This window comes from Micropterus salmoides, unplaced genomic scaffold (genome assembly GCF_014851395.1).
Source record: "Micropterus salmoides isolate LMB-PRFRI ecotype aquatic unplaced genomic scaffold, ASM1485139v1 Ms_hic_scaffold_17, whole genome shotgun sequence".
Lineage (NCBI taxonomy): Eukaryota > Metazoa > Chordata > Actinopteri > Centrarchiformes > Centrarchidae > Micropterus > Micropterus salmoides.
In genome coordinates, this window is record NW_024040817.1 from 15,902,337 (window position 1) to 15,925,003 (window position 22,667).

The window sequence follows — 22,667 nt, forward strand, 5'->3', positions numbered from 1 at the left end:
GTAGAGAATCTTTTCCTGAACTCATATTAATTAAAAACACAGGTTATAAAAGCACTATTATAGTACAGAGGTAGCAAGAATAATAACCTTGACGGTGCCGGCTCATGGAGAGTTTTAGTTTCCAATTTCTCTCACATAACCTTAGGGAAGAAAAAATAGAACCAACATAAAATTGCATAAGTGATTTTTTTTTTATGTTTTTGCTCTACCTGTGAAATATAATCCATTTGCCTGTATTTGCCCAAATAATAACAGTCACAGTTACATTTAATCAGTGACATTTAACCAGATACTGTTTGTCCTTGAATGACATCCAACCCTTCTTTAAATGTTCCTGTGCACAAGACTTGAGCTCACCTTCCTCTGTGAGCCCCGGTCATTGGCACTGACCTCAATCTTAATGATGTCCTTTTATCTCTCAGTGTTTGTCTTATCTCACATGTATTACAGCCTCCCTCCTTGACCTCCTGCAGCTGAACCAACATGGTCCTGTAATTTGTCCAAGAACTCCTGCAACCCCAACGACACTGCCATCAGAAGACTGTATGTGGAATATACAGTAGCTGTGTCCATCATCTTGGAAGTGCTCTGTGGGCAAATTTCCAAGCTGGACATCACTTCATAAATCTGCTGGTGAAAATTATAAGACTTCATTTATCCTTTTATCAACCATTACACCCCCCCCCTCCCCTCCACTCCACGTCTTTCCTGAGAGAGATGTGTTGCTCTATCCCCTGCTCCACTTCCTCTACAGCAATGACTGCATGTCTTACTTCCTGTCTGTAGGCCAATATCTTCATTCCTGATCCGCCACCAGCAGCTGAAAATATTACAAAAACTAAAGGTGAGGATGCAATTGCAAAGAAAAATGCTTCAAGTGACCCACTAGAAATGTATCCGTCTAAATGACATGACTAACCTTGAAATCTATGCCCTGTGGTGATTGTTTATCTTGATGCTTGGTTGGTTTTTGCTGTCCTGCTTTATAATCTGTCTTGTTTATAATATTTTGTTTTGATTATATTGTCAGCAGAATATAATGTAACCTTATATTTTTGCTGTATTTTTGTGTTAAAGTAGTGGAAAGTTACTAAGTACATTTAGTCAAGTACTGCACTTTGAGTATTTCCATTTTATGTCACTTTGTAATTCTACACCATTAATGTTGCACTTTTTACTCCACTACATTTATTTGATATAATTACTAGTTATATTAAGATTAAAAATTTACTATAAAAAAACATGCAAATACTGACGCTTTGAGAAAGCCTGACAAACTACAAACTGTAAAACTGGACCTAATTAAGTCAGCTGCTAGCCAAAAACCTAAAGGAAGAACAAGCGAGAGAGGCATTCTTTCCACAGCTGTAAGTACTGCCATTAGGCATAGCTGTGTCACAGTCAGAGATTCAAAGAACATTGTCTTCTGTTGTAAACTGTGTTTCAACTGAAAACAAATTTGTATTGAAGAATCTGCTAGAAAGAAACTCAGGTGTTGTGTCGAATTCTGCCTGCCTGCTGAGAAGTGCATGCACCTCGCGGCTGGTAACGCTCATTTAAGCTGGGAAAAGAAGTCAACATCTGTCCTGCCGAATTATGCATCCATGTCTTAAGGTCCTTTTCAGACACTTTGCTGTTCTCATAGATCAAACCATAAATCACCACATCTTTTAGCTGAATCTCAATGAATACTACTTCTACTAAGTGTAACAAAATATTAACGACTCTGAACGTTCAAAAAATATATACTTCTAATCATTTATCACCATTGATGAACCCCACGAAGGATATTATAGCGTTAAAAAGCAGTATTTGGAGTTGCATGCAATTCTTGGCAGGCATGCAAAACTCGGCATAACACCGGCAGCTACTGCCAGTGAAATATCCAGTCGGCAGGAGAGAAACGTTTTGTAAAAGCACTGAATACTTATCTTATAAATGCAAGTGCAAAACAGTTAACGTTAGTTCTGAAGTCGAGACACTTGATTTATTATTATTATTTTTTATCTCAGACAGTTACGTTAAAAAAGACATTATAGTCATAACGTACTGGCCCGGTGTGACACCAAAATGTTTGACCTATCAGATTCTGTGACCCAAATGGGAAGTTAAACGCCAGAGGCTTTGTTGACGATGTGAAGCGGTTGCAGTTTAGTTGGGTTTAGGCACCAAAAGTACTTGGTTGGGTTTAGGCACCAAAAGTACTTGATTGGGTTTAGGTACCAAAAGTACTTGGTTATGGTTAGGAAAACATTGTCGTTTGGGTGTAGTCACAGAATCTGATAGGTCACACATTTTGGTCTCACAGTGGATCTACCATATGGGCAACCTGGGCACGTGCCCAGCGGCCCTTGGGCAGAGAGGGGCCCTCTGTGATGGAGGTTGTTTACAAAAATTTAAGTCTCATTATGATTGTCTGTTTTATATGTCAGTTTGATGACTGGCCAGGTAATGATTGGACCACAATGCACTGTGGAGATTGGCTACTGATAAAGGTGGGTGGGCATAGAGCAGGTGGATTACACCGTACTGATTCAAGATCATTTTTTAAGAACAAGTTGAGATTAAAACGGTGGAATTAATTTGTAACTGATCCATGGTCAGATAGCTTGTGTCTGCGAGTGTAACGTAGAATCTGGGGGCTAACTATCCGGCATCATGGAGGGGGAACGAGGCCGGCGGAAAGAGACGCTATTATTATATTATATATTATTACTTTGTCACTGTCCACCAGAAAAATATATTGCTTTGCTTGTTGCTAGCTGGACCTTGAGGACTTGATCGGCTACTTTGCGAAGAAAAAGACAAGAACATAAGAACTTATAAAGGTGAGAGCTATGCTATCTGTGAACTGTTTTGCTGAGTTTATATGCTGTTTGCACAACATTGCTTCATTATGGTATGATAGCTGCTATAAACCTGTGTGAGAGTTAGTTTGTCAAGTGCAGTAGGCTAACGTATGTTGGCTTTTGGATTGTGTGAAGCTGCCCAGCTCACATGGTGGCTGTTCTTTTGCAGCCTGCAGTGTTGTGTTATGGCATTGTTGTATCTTCAGTCAGTCATGAGTGAGCTGGACTATCAACTATTGACCAATATTTGTGTGATTTGACATACCAGCTTGGCTGGAAGTTAAAATAGCCAAATTAAGGTGGGCCTTAGCATCGTATGTGTGTCTGTGCGCGCTGGTGGAGTCTGTCTGGTGGGGTGAAGGTTCTTTCAGGTGTCTGTAGTTTGCTGGGAGTCACTACCTTTGTTATCAAGAGTGGGTGTTAGGCATGGGAAGAGGGCCAAAGTGCCCAGGGTCCCCTAAGGGTTCTAATCCGGCCTTCATAACGTATATAGGCCTAGTCACTGCTGCATTATGAATGCAATTAGTTAAAATGTCTGGAGGGACCTGCTTTGATTTTTTATTAGTTTTAAATAGCCTAGCCTATATCCATAGCCTATATGATACAGCATCCCCTGCTTTGAGAGGCTGCAGTGTTTTCAGTTCGGCTGGTTTTTGACTCCTCAGGTTAATTATTGTTCCAGTAAAGTGGATTCATTTCTAAAATGCACTGCTGAACAGGTTTCCTGTCACTTTTAAGTATGGGGTGCAGTGGTTGAAAGTAATTGTAACTTAACATGTAATGTCACTATTTATTTTTAATACCCAGTAATAAGTAAAGTAATATTTTTACTTTTTACATGAGTAATAAATAAAAAGTAACATTACAATTTCTGAGTAATTTGCCCAACACTGGATATGCCGTATAAACTGATGTGCTGCGAAGACAGAATGCGCATCTCGGTGATGACGTGGCACAGAAACCCGTCTATTTGACGTACAAGGTGCCCTTCAGCATCCTTATGAAATGCCTTCAAATGACTCCAATGTAACCTATCTGCCATCTGAAATCTGAAAAATCTGAAAGTCAGATTTGAGTAGTAAGTTACATAATTTTACATACATTATTTATTTTATTATTATTTATGTTATTAAGTAATGTACTTATTTCAGCCCATACCAAAATCTTTTCCTAAATCTAACCAAACCATCTGACAACGTTACTAAAAATGGCATTTCATACTGACGCTGTGTGTCAAATACCGACGCTTTGACAGGAAGTGTTGGTAATTGACACCCTTTATAAATTACACTTCATTGGAACTGGTTTTGGCTTGCAACCTTTTAGTAAAAGCAGATTCTGCTTGGGGGTTTTACATGTCTTTGAGTTGTTAGCATTTCATAAGAGTGATTGCATCTTTAACCTTCTTTGATGGTTTCATTTAAATAATTGCTTGAGGCCTAAAAAGGTCAAATGATCTGATATTTCACATAAAAGTAAAGATTTAGTCCATAAAAATGAATAGAAATTCTAACTGTAAACTAGTTGATAATACCTCCACCTTGACCTAAAATGCTGCTTATGCATTGATGCATCAATGTACCATATAATAAAGTAATGCATCCGTCACAGGGGCCATTTTTCTTTAGAACCAGTACTTTTACTTTGATACTTTAAGTACACTTAGCTGATAATACTTGTACTTTTACTTAAGTAGGATTTTAAATACAAAGACTTGTAATGGAGTATTTTTATAGTGTTGCATTGGCACTGATATTTATAGGTAAATTAGCTGAACACTTATTCCACCACTGTGCATTTATCATTATGGGATTAGATGTCAGCGTTTATCATCACAGTCTAATATTTGGTGTTTCGCAAGTTTTAAGTTTTATTTTGAGGAATTATTCCATAACTGTAATGATTGAAACTTGAACCAAAAAGAATGCATGAAGGAAAAGGGATTTGCGTTACAATCAAGCTTCCCAAAGTAATGTAATACTCTTGTCTGTTTCTGAGCCTTTGGGCGGAACAGCACATCAAGAACAGTATAGAAAAGAGAAATGCAAAGAAAAAATGGCATCATTTAAAATATATGGCCAAGAGAAGGGCAGAACTTTCCCCTGATGCATTTCACGCCCATTTACTTGTCAGATGTGATTAAACGGCTTCAGCCTATCCCATAGCAGTGATGTACTTGTTCCCTTCCCTGAGGAAACCTGAGTCACATACATTAGCTAAATTGCAGAATCTTTGGTCCCCTGTGAGCAAGAGAGCTGGCGGATATCCTCAGGCAGATCCTTCTAACTGTTCCTCAGTCCCATTTTAAGACTAAAGGTGACCGGACGTTTTGCTCTCAGGGCCTCCAGACTCTGAAACACCCAGTCGGGGAATGTTAAGGCGGCATATTCAATGTCTTTTAAATCACTTCTGCTCTTACGTGTGTTCATAAAAAGACATTTGTCAATGTCATTTTCTGCTTTAATATCTTTGTTTAGTCTATTTTCTTTAATACAGTGGTGGAATGTAAGTAAGAAGTAAGAAAGTACATCGCAAGTACTGTACATAAGTACAATTTTCACTAGTATTTCCCTTGTCTGCTACTTACAACTACTTTTATCTATAAATTTTGCACTTTTAAAAATCTACTACAGCTGTAGTTAGTAAGATTTTCGATACAAAACGTGATCAGTTTGCACAATATGACTCATTTGTTACAGATTAAACAGCTGAATAGTATATGAAGTTGTTAATGTTAGCTCTATATCAACAAGAACAAACATTTAAATGCTTGTTCATGCATTAGTAATTATCATCCAATAGTTACTTTTGATGCTCTAGTACATTTTCCTGATAATGCTTTTGTACTTTTTCTTAAGAAAGATGTTGAATGCAAGTTTTTCGACAAAGTTGTGCTACTTTTACTTAAGTAAATGATCTGCGTACTTCTTCCACCACTGCTTTAGTAGTTAACTGTGTAACATGCCCTGGTTTGTAAGGTTTTACTTTATTTTTGTTATGTCCTTTTCTTAATTTATTTAAAGGTGTGTGTTATGTTGTGTCTTCTTTGTGACAATCACATTATGGCAATAATGATAAAAATATTTGACTTCAGATTGGCATGATAATTGGATAGGCTGTCCTTATTTACAAGGAAAAGCTTCAGTTTTAACAAGCATCTTCCCTGCTGAACAATACTAACTCCATTAGTGCTGATCTCAAGCCAAACCTGCTCAATGGTAAATGTTAAGATTAAGTGAATTAATAGAGTATAGCAATGTATTTTGTGTCAAAATAACTTAATCTGATTACAAACAGTTTTTGGTTAGATTTAGTGTGAACAATTTCATATAATTTTTTAAATAACCTTGGCGGCAGTTGTTAAACACCTCGCCACTCAGTGGCGCAACTGCGCCATCTACAAAAAACAGATGGATTAAATTCTTTCATTAACCATTCTGCAATCATTTCTCTCTTTCTTGGTTTCCGTCTGTCCATCTCCGTCCTTCCTCAATACTCTGCGATGATCCATAATCACCACTCCGTGTGTCTCCATCAACATCCATCACTCTTTATGGAGTTTTGCAGTCAGGGGCGCAGATGAGAGAAATCGAGAGAGAGAAAAAGACAGCCTTCAAGTCAGGGGCAGAGAGAAGGCTACTCAGCACTCTATTTCAAAATGACCTCCCAGATAGAAAGAATGTGTCCCTGTCCACATATTTCTAATAGCTGGTCTTGGGGTATTAACCAGTCACCTTTTGTTCGCAGATTGGGAGAGCCCCGCTGACCTGATTTGAATAAATTGCCTTTTCACAAATACATAGTTCTAGAAACATATAACCTTTCTTTGAACCAAACTACTGCAGTCAGATACTGAATAACAATTAGTTATTTTATCCAGATACAAAGGTTTTAATTATATCCACAAACATGTGAGCAGGTCTGTGATGGAAAGGCGACCTGTCCAGGGTGTACCCCGCCTTACGCCCGATGTCAGCTGGGATTGGCTCCAGCTTCCCCCGACCCTGTTTGCAAGATAAGCAGTTGGGGTGGAAGCTCTAAAGACGATGGATGGGTGGATGGAACATGTGAGCAGGCAGGTGCTATTTTACTTAGAATTAAAGAATTCCCTAAACATGATTAGAATTAAAGCTGCAATATGTAACGTTTAAAATAATAAAACAGAAAAGAATTTTGATTTGTCATAGATGTATGGTATGCACTGTACGTCTGTTTTTGGGAGGAGTTTGTGTAATTTTCTGGTGGAGTGGCCAGGGCTGGGCTCAGCTCAGTTGTGGCAGAGAGGAAACAATTGCAGAAAACACAAAAAAATGAAATAACAGTAAAGTTAAAGGTGCTGCAGACAAAAAACACAAGTGAGGATCAGCATTTCATTTTTCTTAGGCACCACACAGCATCTTGGAGGTTATATGCATGTTATATCAACTTTAAACTTTGAGGAAAATGATGCTTTCTTGCTGCTTGTTAGCCCAGGACTGCATCACTCTGTGCTATATTTGGGAAAGTGGAAGTCCTGCCAAGTGTACAGGTGAATTAAAGAATCTCTCTGTGACACCTAAGCTGTAAAGGTAAGGCTGAAAATCATTGGAGTGGTCCTTTAGGGAAGACAGCTTGCATCAGTCAAGCTGTTCAGTGCTAAACTTTGGAGGTTCTGGTTGTAGGCTACAGCGCAGCAGCTCTCAGCTGTGAGTGAGTGTAACTTTGTGAGTTTGATGCAGGAGTGTTGCTGAAAAAGAGCGAGCGTGTTCACTCAACCTTTTCTGGGTCAATAACACTAAAAAAGCCACCAGTCTCCCTCCTCTCATCTCAATCAAAGCTATTGCGTTAGTAATTTAGAGCGGGCGTAAAAGGAAAATAACTTGCCTCATTTAAATGCTAATTTGTCTTCAGCTGAAGATTCAGTACAATGACAACAGGTTGGCAGAATATGGAATATATTGTGTGAGAGCTCATAGATCAGATACAAAGACAGTTTCCCAACCACATTTCCCCATAAAAATCTTTTATTTCTTCATGCATCTTTTGTGGCCCAGTACTGCTGCATAAATACACAGGAACCAGTGGTCCGCACTACTGCTGTGACCGAAAATCATTACTGATGCTTCTGTCGGTTAGCTTCTGCATTCTGGCACTTTTTAACCATGATGCCATATTGATATATTGATATAAGGTGCATAATTATATGCACATCGCATTCAGGTGCAAGACTACTTGGAAAACATCACTGATGAAAACATCGGATCCTCGTCAGGTCAATATGCTTTTTTACCACATCCATATACACAAATAGACTTAACATAGGTTAGTATGTGCGGAGATATAATACAATTTGGAGTTTTTTTGTCGTGTACAGTATTTCAGTTATTTGTTGTGTGTTTTTTGGATATTTTTATATACTTTACTTCCTATATTTGAATGTATTCCTGTGTTCATATGTCTCTCCTTTTCTCCGTTCCTCATTCCCTTTGTTCGTTCTGCCCTTCCTCCCTTCTTTCCAACCTTCCTCCCTTCTGTTCTGGCTTTCCTTTTTCCCATCTGTGTGCCATTCTTGTTATTATGCTCCTATGTTATATTTCCATTGATCTTTGTTTAAATCCCTACATCTCCTTCATTTCTCCTTTGTTTCCTCCCTGTCTTAGCTCCTTGTTTTTTCCTCCCTTTCCCATTATTTCTTCCTTCCTTCCTATCTTCCATGGTTCTGGTCTTCCTGCCTTTCGTCCTTCTTTTTTCTTTCCTTCTAGTATTGTTTCTGGCCTTCTATCGTTTGGTCCTGTTTTCCTTTCCTTTGTCCTTCATCCCTCCCATTGTTTCTTCCTTCTCCCTTCTTCCACCCTTACTCCTTTCTTTCCTCCATGTGACGACACACACACTGAGGATCTCTCCCTAACTTTCCCTCAGCCTTTCACATTCTTCTTTTTAATTTCTCCCATCTCTCCCTCTTTGCCCCGCTCTCTCACCGTCAATCTGAATCTTTAACCTCTTTCAATCTGTCTCTCTGTGTCATCCTCCGTCTCTGTCACTACTTCTCTCTCTCTGTCACTCTCCGTCTGTCTTGCTCCATCTTTCTCATTCTCTCTGTCGGTTTGCAGCCACCCTCACTCTGTCTCTTTGTGATTGAGTGAGTTGCGAAGTTAGTTGGATACCCTTCCACTGTCCTCCAAGGTTAACCACAGAAATGTGCACACACACACACACACACACACACACACACACACTGACCTCTATATGTGCATCATTTTATTGCCTCTTATGGGCCTTTCCACTCTTGCTGGCATTTGACATGCTTGGTTTAATGTATGGTGAACCTTTTTTATCACACAATTACCTTTTGTGTGTGAGTGTGCAGGTGTGTGTTTGCGTGTTTGCATGCATATGTAAGTGGGTATGAGTATGTGTGGCTGGCTCATTTAGATTGTGGACCATATGAATTTCCATTATGCAGGGTTGACAAGGAAATGGCCCTATTTTTAATTGGTGGGGATTCGCCTGTGACACAAGGTCATTGGCTGATAATATGTCAATTATCTGTCACACAGCTGAGAGAGAGAGAGAGAGAGAGAGAGAGAGAGAGAGAGAGAGAGAGATTACTTGTTTAATGAAATGTATGGGGTTGATTGTTCTTATGTTGTATGTATGATGCTTTGGCAATATTGTTGTTACATATTCATGCCATTAAAGCTAATTTGAATTGAACTGAGTTGAGAGAGAAGGGAAGTAGAAAAGATGGAGAGCGCAGGATGGACATTTGAATTGTCAGCTATCTATCCCAGTAGTGATCTGAGAGTCCAAACTCCACACCACACACACACACACACACACACGTTTCCACAGCTTTGTGTCACTATCTCCCTACCCAACACACAAGGCAAAGTCACCTCCAGGCACAACAGCAGGAACTCTTCAAAGCACCAGACAACTCTCCATCTTATGCTCTCCTTCTCCCTCCCTCTTTTGTCCACATGCACTCCCAGGTTAAGAGGGTTGTTTAATATGCGGAGGAGATGCACCATGATGTGACTTTCAGTATCATGGTTACTTGCTTCCTCTCTTTCTCTCCTGTTTGGTATTTCTGGGGGAATACCAAACTGTGTATCCATATGTACAGTGTGTGCGTGTTTGTGTGTAAACACATATGTACAGGTGCATCTCAGAAAATAAGAATATCGGGAGAAATTTCTTTACCGTAATTTTATTAAGTGAAACTATTTATTTAAGATTCATTACATATAAAGTGAAATATTTTCATTTTAATCTTGATGATTATGTCTTACAGTTCATGAAAATCAAAAATCCATATCTCAAAATAATAATAATAATACTGTTAAAATGACAAGTTAACCTTGTCCAGAGACGTAACCTCAACCTGAACCAGGTTGTGAGGACCTCAGCGGCTATAAACTAAAGGACACTGACTGCATCCCCCACACACAAAGGCTGCCCCCTCCCTGTTCATGCTGATATGTGAAACTGATAAAAAAAAAAATCTAGATGCCAGGAAGGATGGTCTCATATTCTTTTGGACGAACAAAGGATTTTTCTCATTATAAGCTCTGTTTTGCTAAATAATCTTTAACAGTTATTTAGTAGTTCTCCACTTCAATTTTGAGTAGTTTTATTACCATGTTGTTCTAGTTAGAAACTATGTTGAAAAAAAGGAACCATAAAGAAGTTAATTTGCAGTGCTTTTAATCTTCATCAATGATCACTTACATTCCTGCATGTATTTTATGTTTTAACTAATCCTTTGTTCCAAGCACCTCTATATATTTTCTTGGAAATGATATGGTACAGAAATATTATCATGTGTTAAATAACCAATTTTTCCCAGCTCCTGAGCCAAGGATTGAATTTAAAGTAATAACGATTTCTTCACTAGTCAAGAGTGATTTCCAGGTCCTCTCATGAAACCAGTGTCCCCCTCAGAAGACAAAAGAAGTATTACATGCCATTATCAACTCCTTGTGCTTAATTTATATTACTCTGTGTTTTATTGTTTGTAATCTGATGCCATGTTCTTATAACTTTCTTATACATTTTCTAAGTAAGAATGTTTAACAATCATTATTCTCCTGGAAGTATTTAGTTAAGTTGTTCTTCCATCTGTTATGAAATGTTTAACTGTTCTAAGCTTACAGATGATTACCTTTTATCAAATGCTTAAAACTAAGAACTGTATAACTGTTTATGACATGACAACAAGAGTTGATTGTGGAAAGGCATTTGATTAAAACACGCGCAAATAGGCTTTAAGACCATATTATAAGTTCAGACAAAGAAACCTCAGAAGGACCAAGCCCTCTTCCTGGAGACCCGTGCCAGGCAACAAAAACACAGCGCCATACGCTGCTCTCTCTCTTATGCTCCCCTCTCTGCTCCTCGCAGTTATTATTTCAGTTGAATTAACTTCCGCTGCTCCCACCGAAGTTCGGACTCAGCCACGTGTGTTAGTTATGCCAGCAGTAACACCACCTCACCCAAGAACCGAGCCGGGGTTAACTGCTGTCTACTGCAAGAGTTCCAGCCACAAGTCGACTAGCGTTAGTCGTAGGGCCGTCTGAATATCAACCGGCTGACAAACTCAACAAGCAGTAAGGCCAAACCAAACCCTGCACTCTGTGATCAAGTGATGTCCTTTAGCTTTAGCCTTTAGCTTAATCCTTTAGTCCTGAAACACCTAGCCAAATCAAACTTAGTTATGAGCATATAACTTGCGTTCCTTAGTTCTCTTACTCCCAAATTCTTTTTACAATAGACCAACTAAATTCACTTTAAACCCTGTTACTTTCATTGATTGCATTCTGGTTGTTTAATCATTATTGTTTTATGTCTTTGATATGTTTAACCTTACTTTGTATTCACTTTAGTTAGTTGATAAATTTCACTTTAATCACAGGAACTGTGTGTGTGTATTGTTTACTCCAGGTCACTGGACAGAGGATTCACCTTTTGATTTGAGACTGACTGATTGATTAAACTGATTTAAAATAATTAAGCAATTACTAACTAACTGATCACTAGTAAAGAATTGTGTAATTATTAAGCTATACCTAAGGAGTCCTGATGGCCTTGGACAGACGGAAATATAGGTGGTACCCCAAAACGAGTGCTTATGATATAATATTTCCAAATATTATTATTCATAATTTCATTAACAGTAAGTAGGTGCGCTACAATCGTCGTGGTATTAAAGAATTATTATGGCGAACAGTCCAGTTTATTGTCAGTGTGCACTCCCAGGTATTTCTAATCCTCCACAATGTCCACACTGACCCCCTGGATGGAAACAGGGCTCACTGGTGCCTTGGCTCTCCTTAGATCCACAACTAGCTCCTTAGTCTTTGTCACGTTGAGCTGTAGATGGTTCTGATTGCACCATGTGACAAAGTCACACTTTGTCTCATGGTGACAACTCAGTCTCATCTCCTGCTGATACATCCAACCACAGTCATCAGAAAACTTCTGAAGATGGCAGGACTCTGTGTAATATTACGGTATTGATGGTGAAGAGAAAGGGAGAGAGGACCGTCCCCTGTGGGGCCCTGGTGTTGCTGACCAGGCTGTCTGACACAGACCGCAGAATGTTGCAGGCGCATATTCTGTGGTCTGCCAGTCAGGTAGTCAACAATCCAGTACACGAGGGGGGCATCCACCTGCATCGCTGTCGTGCCGAATGGTGCTGAAAGCACTGGAGAAGTAAAAAAAACATGACCCTCACAGTGCTCTCCGGCTTGTCCAGGTGGGCGTAGATGCAGTTGAGCAGGAAGATGATGGTGGCCTCAACTCCCAGTCGCCGCTGGTAGGCGAAATCCAGGGGATCCAGAAGAGGTCTGACCATGGGCCGCAGCTGGTCCAGAAACAGTCTCTCCAGGGTCTTCATAATGAGGGAGGTCAGTGGCACAGGTCTGTAGTCCTTGGAGCCATTAGGACGTAGTGTCTTTGGCACAGGCACGAGGCAAGATGTCTTCCACAGCACACAGACCCTTTGGAGACTCAGGCTCAGATTGAAGACATGGTGAAGGACTCCACATAGCTGGGGGGCACGGGCTTTGAGCGCCTCGGGGCAGACACCATCACGGCCTGCAGCCTTGTCAGAGTGGAGTCTGCTCAGCTGTCTTCTTACCTGGTCTGCAGTGAGGGACACGGAGGTCACAGATGGGGGAGGGAGAGGAGTCATCAGGTTGGAGAAGGCAGTTAACCTGAGAGCCAGAGGAGGGGGGAATAGAGGTCTCCCAGGAGGGAGTGAGAGGGAGGAGGGGGCAGTATTGGAGTTGAGCAGCTGAGTTAGGCCCCATCCACACTATTGTGTTTTTTGTTTTAAAACGAAGACCTTTTAGTACATTTGCACCTCCCATCCAGACTAAAACGACGAAAATGAATGCCTAAAACGGAGAAGTTTAAAAAAAGCTGCCGAACCTGTTTTTCGTATTGAAACCCCAGAGAGCGTTTTAGTGAAGACGGGCAAAAACGGAGGACTTTAGAAATGATGACACAGATGCTCATGTTTGGCTCTCTGATTGATGACTGATCATAAGTCATGCAAAGTAGAAACACAATGACAGAGTTTTAAACAGGGTATTTTTATTAAAATATTTTGTAGGCCTACTGTGCAAATAACACTGGTCTACAGTGTACACAGTCTGGTGTAGTTCTTCGTCTGTATTACTTTATTCTTTCAACAAATCTTCTGTAACTACGGAACTACGGAATAGACCATTTGCTTCATGTTTGCACCGGCACACGCATGTCCAGTGTACGTGAACGGCCACTAGATGTGCGTTTTCAGTCGTTTTAGTATAGACGGAGATCAACTCTCATACGCAGCTAAAACGCTGGTGTAGTCGGAGATCGTATTCGTTTTAATTCTCCGTTTTAAACTAAAACTGAGTAGTTCAGATGGGGCCTTAGTGGGGGGATGGCAGCAGCCATTGAGTCAAATCTGTTAAAGAACAGATTAAGTTTGTTGGCCATGTCCAAGCTGCCTTCAACTCCTCTGCTGCATCTGTATGTCCCGATAACAATAATTATTATTAATATTATGTCCTGCCTTGCTGAAATTAAGAACTGGATGTCTAAAAATTTCCTGCAGTTGAATGACACCAAGTCAGACATAATGATAATTACCCCTTACTCCCCAGCAGCATTAACAATCTCTTATCTAGGAGGTGTTTTATCTAATAATTTTTTTTAAAAAGAGGCCTGTAACCTAGGTGCATTTTTTGATCCAAAATTGTGCTTTGATGCTTAGGTGGTTAATGAAGATCACGTCATTCCTTTCATCTGTAGACCTGGAAAAGGTCATCCATGCTTTTATCTCATCCAGATACAACTATAGCAACACACTTTTTTCTGGCATCTGCACGAAATGTGTCTTGCCTTATTTTGTGACCTTACAAAAGAGTGAAAGCATGTAGCAGTAGGTGGCAGCCAAACATCAATGCTGCACATTCACTGTCAGAAATAAAGGAAGAAGGAATAAAGCCAGGTCTTGTCCAAAACATCAGTGCTGCACATTCACTGTCAGAAATAAAAGAAGGAATAAAGCCAGGTCTTGTCCAAAACATCAATACTGCACATTCACTGTCAGAAATCAAAGAAGGAGAAATAAAAGTCTTGTCCAAGAATTTCTCTTCCATCACACTTTGATCTTTGCTGATAACTTTTCCACCAAAGAAGTGAACTTTTTTGCAAACTCAAGCAGGCGCATTAAAAACAAACAGGTAGATGGAAACTTATTGAGATTCTCCTCCTTCACCCTCTTTCTATCTTTCTTTCTTTTTGTTTTGTCGATGCTGCTGCTCTTTCGCTCCACTGAGGCTTCACTCAGATGTGACTTCAACACTTTCACAGACCGCTGGCCTCCATACTTTGTCTATGTGTGTGGGTAAAGCTTCGATTGTTTCTCTCTTCCTCTCTCCCTCTATTCTCCCCCTCACTTCCTCCCCCATCTCCTCTCTAACCTTTCGCCTGGCTTCTCCTCCTGTCTCTTTTTACTCTGATACTCCTCACCTTGTTTGTCCACATCACAACTTAATTTTTCTACCTTCTCCTCTTCGTCCCTTTCCTCTTTCACCCTCCCCCCCTCTCCTTCCTCTCCCAAACTGTTTATCTCGACATGTGTGTCAGTTTGGATGGACTGGGTCTCATCCCCATGGGGGGATGCTGAGACGGTTGGATCATGGAGGGAAGGCGGGATGGAGAGCCGAAGGGACAGATGCACCGAGTGAGAGCTAGCGGAGGAGAGATGGAGAGACATCTGAAGTTATCTCGCTGGGGCAGCCATGAGTGTAGTTACAATCTGTAAACACACACATACACACACAGTTGGGAAATGAACACAGGGGAAATCTGTGCCCTCTCAAACAGAGAAAATTAACACAACAGGAAATTGGTTTCTGGTTTCTGGGCAAATGTGACAGTATATCCCTTGATAAATGATATATAAATGATATGTGTAAATGATTTAGCTACAAAGGAAGTTGGGGAGGGAGGGGTGGGGGGTGGGGGGTTTATGGTTAGGATAGAGAATGAACAAGAGAGAAAAATAAGTGAACAAACTTTAACTCATAGAAGAATCATTTGAGAGAGTTAAATGAGAGGATGGATACCACTTTAATCTGTTGGTTAAACATGAAGCCGCAACTAGCAGATGGTTAGCTCAGCTTAGGAAACAGCTAGCATGGTTCTATCCAAAGTTAACAAAATCCACCTATAGTACCAATCCCCCTTAAAGCCTAGTGCAGACTACATGACTTTCAATGTCGGCAGATTGATGTGCCGTTCACACTACACAACTTGCCGTTTTGTGATGCGAGTCTTCAAGTCGTTGTGGTGTTCACACTACCAGACTGATCGGCGACAAGGGATCACACACTACACGAACTGACAACGACTCTGTCACACGACAACTGGTCTCTAAACCACGTTTTGTCAAGAAAACACACATGAAAAGTGACACGGGAACCTACTTGGAACTTGTTTGCTGATTTGCCCCCTGACACACCCCGACAGTCGGCGAGCTTGGCTACTTGCAAATCGGCTTAAAATTGAATAATAAATAAATAATAATCAATTATAAGGTGGTGGTAGGTTTATAGCCCCTAACCCTTACTACAGGGGTGTGTGCCTAAACCTAAGATAGTGATTGCATATTGACCAGTGAACCCAACAGCTGTGCAGCTGGGGTTCACCTCCTTTGTGTCACTGCACCAGAGAGGGAAAAAGAGTATTTGTCAAGATGTTGAACTGCTCTTTGAAACTCAAACGACTAAATTCCCTAACTCACACCCCATACGCACACACAAACACACTTTTTGTCTTTTTTTTTCCTTTTCCACTCTTGTAAGACTCTGGCAGACTGTTCAGGCAACTGTGTTAACCGAGAGATCAAATGCCATGGCAACGAGTGTCTTCTGTTATCAACGCGCATGCAGTGAGACAGCTGACCGCTTTGTAGAGCCCATTTGCGTGTACTTTTGTGTGTGTGTGTTTGTGGGAGCATTGTAACCAGGTCTGTTTAGTTGTACAGGAATCTGAGGAAAATGTTAAAGTGTGTGTCTGTGTTGAAAGAAAAAGAAAAATGATCCATGCCAGTGTGTGTCTTTATTCAATTGTCTATTTGTGTGTGTGTGTTTTTTGTGTCCACATGTGTGGCTGTCTGCGGCTGAGTGTCACCCCAGGCTTTTTTTCTGATAGACCACTACTGGGTGTTGTGGAGATGAAAGGGATGCTGGGAACTCATCTCACGCTATGAATCCTGGGTAAGTAGCGTGTGATGTGAGTACATCCTCATCACTCAGTGAAAGAAGGCTTTCATCCCTTATCCATTCCCTCTATCAATATCCCCTCTTTCTGTCTACTCTCCCCGTCCTCGCCCCCATTCCTTTCTCCTCTCCCTCGTCTTCAGTTTCTGATTTTTTCTCTTGTTGTATTTCCTGTCCTGTCCTTTTCTTGTCTTTTCTTTTTCCCTGCTCATTTCTTCTCCACATTTCCATACAAATTTCCTTCTCTCTCCTTTTTATTCTGCTCTCCCCCTCTCCTCTCCTCTTTACCACTCAAGTTCTTCTCACTTCCTCTACTCTTTCCTTTCCTCCATCCTGTTGTTTCCTCTCCACTTTCCTTTCCACTCAACCTCTGTACATTTTTGCTCACCTCTGTCTTCTCCTTTCTTTTTATAACCTTTGCTTGTCTTTAGGCTTATTTTTTTATTTTCCTTTAATCTTTTCTCCTTTCCTTCTTCCTACTCCCATTTCACTTCTGTCTTTTATTTTCATTTCCTCTTTTCTCCTCCTCTCATTTCTTTTCTTTTGTTCTTCTACAACTTTATCTCCCCTTCTCTGTTTCCTTTCCTCTCCTCTCCTTTCCTTTATTTTCATTTCCTATTTTCTATCCTCTTCTTCTTTCTATTTCAATGTCCTTTTTCCTTTACTCTCCTCCCCTTCACTCCTCACGCATTTTCCATCATCTCCTCTACAGATTTCCTCTCCTCTCCTTTCTTTTCCTTTCCTCTTTCCTCCCCTCTTCTCCCTGTTATTATTCCCGCTTCTCAACGTATTGTTTTGTCTCATCTTTTCATTCTTTTTCCTTCCCATCTCTCCTCTCTTCCCTGTCCTTCTTGCTTTCCTTTCCTTTGCTTTCTCCTCTCATTTCCTTTTCTTTCCACCTAACTCTTCTACATTCTTGTCCTCTCCTCTCCTCTCCTGTGAACATAAAATGATCAAAGTGCCCATTCTGGCCATGACAGTTCAATTTTACCAAGCCGCACACAGTCCTGCACATACTTTTCAAAAGGTGTACATGCTGTAAGAGAGCCTATGTGTGTCTAGATGGCAGACTTTGTATGCTTCTGCTTGAACAAGTTGGATAAGTCAGGTTTCAAATTGTTGTCCTATGACTATTATTTGACTTTTGACCTACATTTTTTTGATTTTATGGACAAAACCAGGTTAAAAACCTTCTTACCAATATGGCCACAAAGCTACTGCCTTAACTCCCTTTTTCAGTCCCTGTTGAAGTGCCGCTGGACAAGACGCAACCAGTGGAGCTGCTCATGCAATAGAAAAGTGTTTATAAGGAGCATCTTTCTTTACTGGTGCTCTGCCTCAGGCTTTTCTCATATGCTTGTGGAAGGGCGGAGAGGTGTGCTCTTCCTGCCTTATGACTTTCCACGTAGGTGCGTGGAAGGGCAGGGAGATCCCAAAACGCAGCCATACCTCCATACATAACTTACTGCGGTGCAAATATCTGTTTCTTTGATTAAAGTACAGTTATTAAGTAGCCTACTTGTACTTCTACTTGAGTAATTCCATTTCCTGCTAGTGTCTACTTCTACCCCACTACTACTACTACTATTTCAGAAGCACATAATGTACTTCTTACTTCACTACATTTAAATGCTAACTTTAGTTCAAGTTAATTTCAGATGCTGATTAATAATACAAAATATATAAAAACAAATGATGATATAGCCAATTATTATAGGTTTTAATAACTGTGAAACTGCAAATGGACAAGAGGGGAAAAAAATGAATGGAAGCTAATGAAACCAAAGACAGTTGGCAACAGAAACAACCTAAGAGTAAGTAATAGTTTTAGTACTGATAGCATTGATAGTAGCTAGCTAACATTACTGCGCTTTTGTAAGCTACTTCCAGGTAGTTCCACGTGTCCATGGAAGTGGAACTTTTAGTGACTTCAAGTCTACCTGCCTGAGAACAGAAACTTTGGAGGCCAAGCTGCACTGGACACTACATGGACACGAGAGAGTGGGACACTTAACCAACATATCAATACTGTCCAGCGGTAAAATACATCTATGATAACGATTACTTTTCGACCATGAAAGGTGCATTAATCTTCTTCAAACACACCCCATCTCTGTTTGCTCTGCAGGTTTGCTAGTGGGAAAATGCCATGGCTGTGAATGAATACATCTCTACTATGCAATATTCACATGATTATACTGTATTGCTTGTTGCTTGTTTGCTTTGTGTCAGTGGGTGAGGTACACTCTCAGCACCATGGAGAGAGCCTGTGGGGCTTTGCAATGTGTGATTTTCTTGTGGCCTGTGCACAGGGTCTGGAAGTTGCTTAATTGGATTTTTGTTCATTCGTGATTTAACTTGATATGGTATGTTGTATGTTGTTTTGTGTGCAGTACTTCACCACTGGTCTGGTCTGTACTTATATACATATTTATGTTAAGAAGGTAGACATTGTAAGTCATGTTACTAGGTCTGCGCATTGTTTAATTTTGATTTGAAGATACATCTGCTTTCTATGTGGCATCCTGCTGTTCCAAAAAATAGGCTGATTCCAGTATTTTATACACTACATATTTAAATTCCACTACTTTTAACAGTGTCTGTTACCTTCAGTTTATTTTATTTTGCACTGTATGCTCATAACTCACACACTGTGTCTCATTTTTGGAACATATTATTGTTATTACTTTAACATTTTTGTTATGATAAAATGTTATGAACCTGTTTTTCATCACTGCCTGTGTTAAACTTAAACTAAATGCATATATTGTGAGGTAAATTAGAGTGTCATGACACCCTACCCGACAAGGGACATGGAAGTATTTGAATGCCAGTTGAGTTCAGCTGCTCTGGGTCAAACTCTAGAGCTGCTTTCATCTCCCAGTCCGTCCCTGTGATTTATAAAGTTTGCACTGCAAGAAAACGATGCCCCTTCTTCTATTTTAAATTTTTTAGTGTCATCCTTTTCTTCCCACTAATGATCCTTTCATCCTCCAAATGCAAAAAACACTTGCACATCCACGTGTCTGCTCCTCAAAGGTTGTTATACCTTATGTGTCTTGCAGGCTTTGTACACTTACTCAGTGTCCTTCCAATACACACCAAACACTCTCTGTTTGTATTAATATGCATGACCAGTTACACACCAGCACTTTAAACTCAGCAAGCGCACATATTTTCTTAAGGAAATGCAGCTTCTCCAGGTTGTTTTTTTCTTTCCTCATCCGTCTCCTCCTCCTCTCTGTGTCTGCACCCACTTGTCTCTCTTTCTCCATCTTTCTACCCTGCCATCCACGTCTTCCGCCTCTGTTCCTCTGCGTCACTCTCTCAATACTGATATATGATGCAATGAAACAAAATGTGACAGTCAACTTTTTTCCCCTTACTCTATTCCCCTTAGACCTGTCTCTCTCTCCCCATATCCCCATTTCTTCTTCACATTATTTAATTCTCTTTCTTTTCTACCCTTTTTTCTTCCTCTCCTTCGCTTTTTACTCTCTCTGCTGTCTGTTTCTCTCTCCTCCCTCTTTCCCCTTCTCCCCTCATCTCTCTTCTTCTTGCTGCTTCTCTTCTTGCTCCTCCTTTCCCTCTCTAGAGTCCTCCTCTTTCCGTCTGTTTCATTAACAAGATTTATCTTCTCTAGTAATTACAGTATACACACACACACACACACACACACACACTATGCCATTCACATCCCGGTGCTGCAGTACCACTTTTCTATCAGTCAGGGTCACTGTGGCACTGTGATGAAAAGAGCAAGGGTGGGGGGGATTAGTGAGACTGGATTGGAAGAGGTGTGTGAAGAAAGGCTATTAAATGCATGTATTTAATGTAAATTATGTATAAATGTGTATTTCCATGACACCGCCAGACTGCAAACTGGCGGTAGGATGGCACCTTGATGCGATCACAAAAAACACAATTTGAAATAAGCACCATCCACACTGACTAAATGGCATTCGGCTGGTAACCTCTTCCTTTATTTTCCAATTCATTTATGTTTGAAGCCATAATACACACTCACACTGCCTTAATACATTCCTGAAGGCCACAGCTATGTGTTTTTGTCTATGTGTGTAGATAAAAAGCATCAAGGTCCCCAATATTCTATTTGCGTGCAAATACTTTAGATTCAGAAACTACAGGCTTTATGACTGCAAATATTTGCACAGTTAGATGAGCTGGATGAGGCGTTAATGGAGGCACTTTTCAGAAGTTCAACATTTATTTGTCTCTCGGCCTGTTAGCCCACAGGCCTACGATCTCTGATGTCATAATCCCTCTAAAGTAATGGGCCCCGCTACTGACAGAGTCTGATTGATGCAGGCTTGCCCTCCATGCGGCGCTAGCTAGCTAGTTGACATTGACAGAGTGACTGACAGAAAGGTTGACAGAGTGACAAAAGCAGAGTGACTGGCGTTCATCATTGCAACGTTTCTGACTGACACAGACTGATGAGAATCAGTGGATGACCCAAAAAAAAATTACAAGAAACTTTTAACTATATTAAAGTCTGTCCCTTGACAAGGTTGAAATAAGTAACTGTAAGTTTGTTTACGGTGGATAAAAAACCCTGTCAATTAGGCACAATATGAATGACCTTGTCTCCACATTGCCTCTTACTGTAAAACTAAAATAAACTTTTAGGACACCCTTAAATGGGTTACTAGAATGGCATGTTGTAGCAAAAACACATTATCTGTTGAAAATAAGTAGTTTAAATAGGATTTTTTTCAGTATCCTATTATGTACCAATCCTTCACAATGAGCGTATGGAACTGTACAGGTATGGTATTGTACAGTATTGTATGGTATCACAATGAGCCTGGTATTATACAGTTGTAGGCTTGCAAGCTTCATCCTGCGTGCATCACAGTGGACTGACAGATGCATTGTTATTTGTTCATATCGCTGACATTTGAATTCCAAATCAACATCAACTCTATCTCTCTGCATGGAGCACAACATTGAATCGTATGTTTACTAACAGCAACCGACAAATCCTACTCATTTGGCCTAAGCCAATGAGCTTGTTGTGGGTGTACACTATTTTAACAAGTGAGGTGGCGATTTCTTATACTTAAAGTAGATAGTTTCCAACCTTGTACTTTTTGGTCCATAAATGTAAATCCCCAACATGGAGATTATCAGAGAAACCGCTGTACTATATTAATGATTCATACACTCATGACTTATACTTAAGTGTGTCCTGACTAGGGCTGGATATTGTTTAACAATTTTCAATATCGGTGCTTGTTGAGGTAGAAAATATATATATATATATAAATAAACACAACATATGAAGATATGAATGGTTTCTGCCTTGTGACAGGTTGTCCGGTATTCATGGTAGATAGATGTGCTCTGTTCCCTCTTTCACAATGTGTGCAAACTGGTTATATCTGACAATTGGAGATGCTGCGTTCTGACATGACATATAAACTGAAGACAAAGTGGAATACTTTAAGTTCTTGGCGTGACTGTGTCAGTGTATATGTGCAAGACCTCTCTGAAATCAGATATGTGTTAAATAAACCATACGCAAGTAACCTCAACTCATCAGTGCTAATACAATAAATGAGTCGAGCGAGTGCGAGACACACACACACACACACACACACACACACAGTGAGACAGACAGTCACATACATTTGTGTGTGGGTGTGGGTGGAAAAGCAGTGACAATGACAAGCTCTAAAGAGGCGTGTAGCTGTTATGTGAGTTCGCTTCGTGTGCGTTCGTATTTTTATGCGTGTGTGTCCATATATGTGTGGTCATATTTTTGTGTGTTTCTTTAGTGTTTGTGATTGTGTGTTTGTGAGTGTGCAATAATGTGTGTCGTGTACTCAAGCCAGGAGTGTATTGTTGTCACCTCAGGCCCTCTAACATATTTTATACGGTTTCTACACTAATGCGCACTCATGCACACACACACACACACACAACAGTAGCAGCAGGTGTCTACCTTGTCAAGAGAGCAAAGCAAGAAGTGTGCCTGTGTGGATCTGTGCACATGTGTGTGTGTGTGTGTGTGTGTGTGTTGTGCACAAGCACA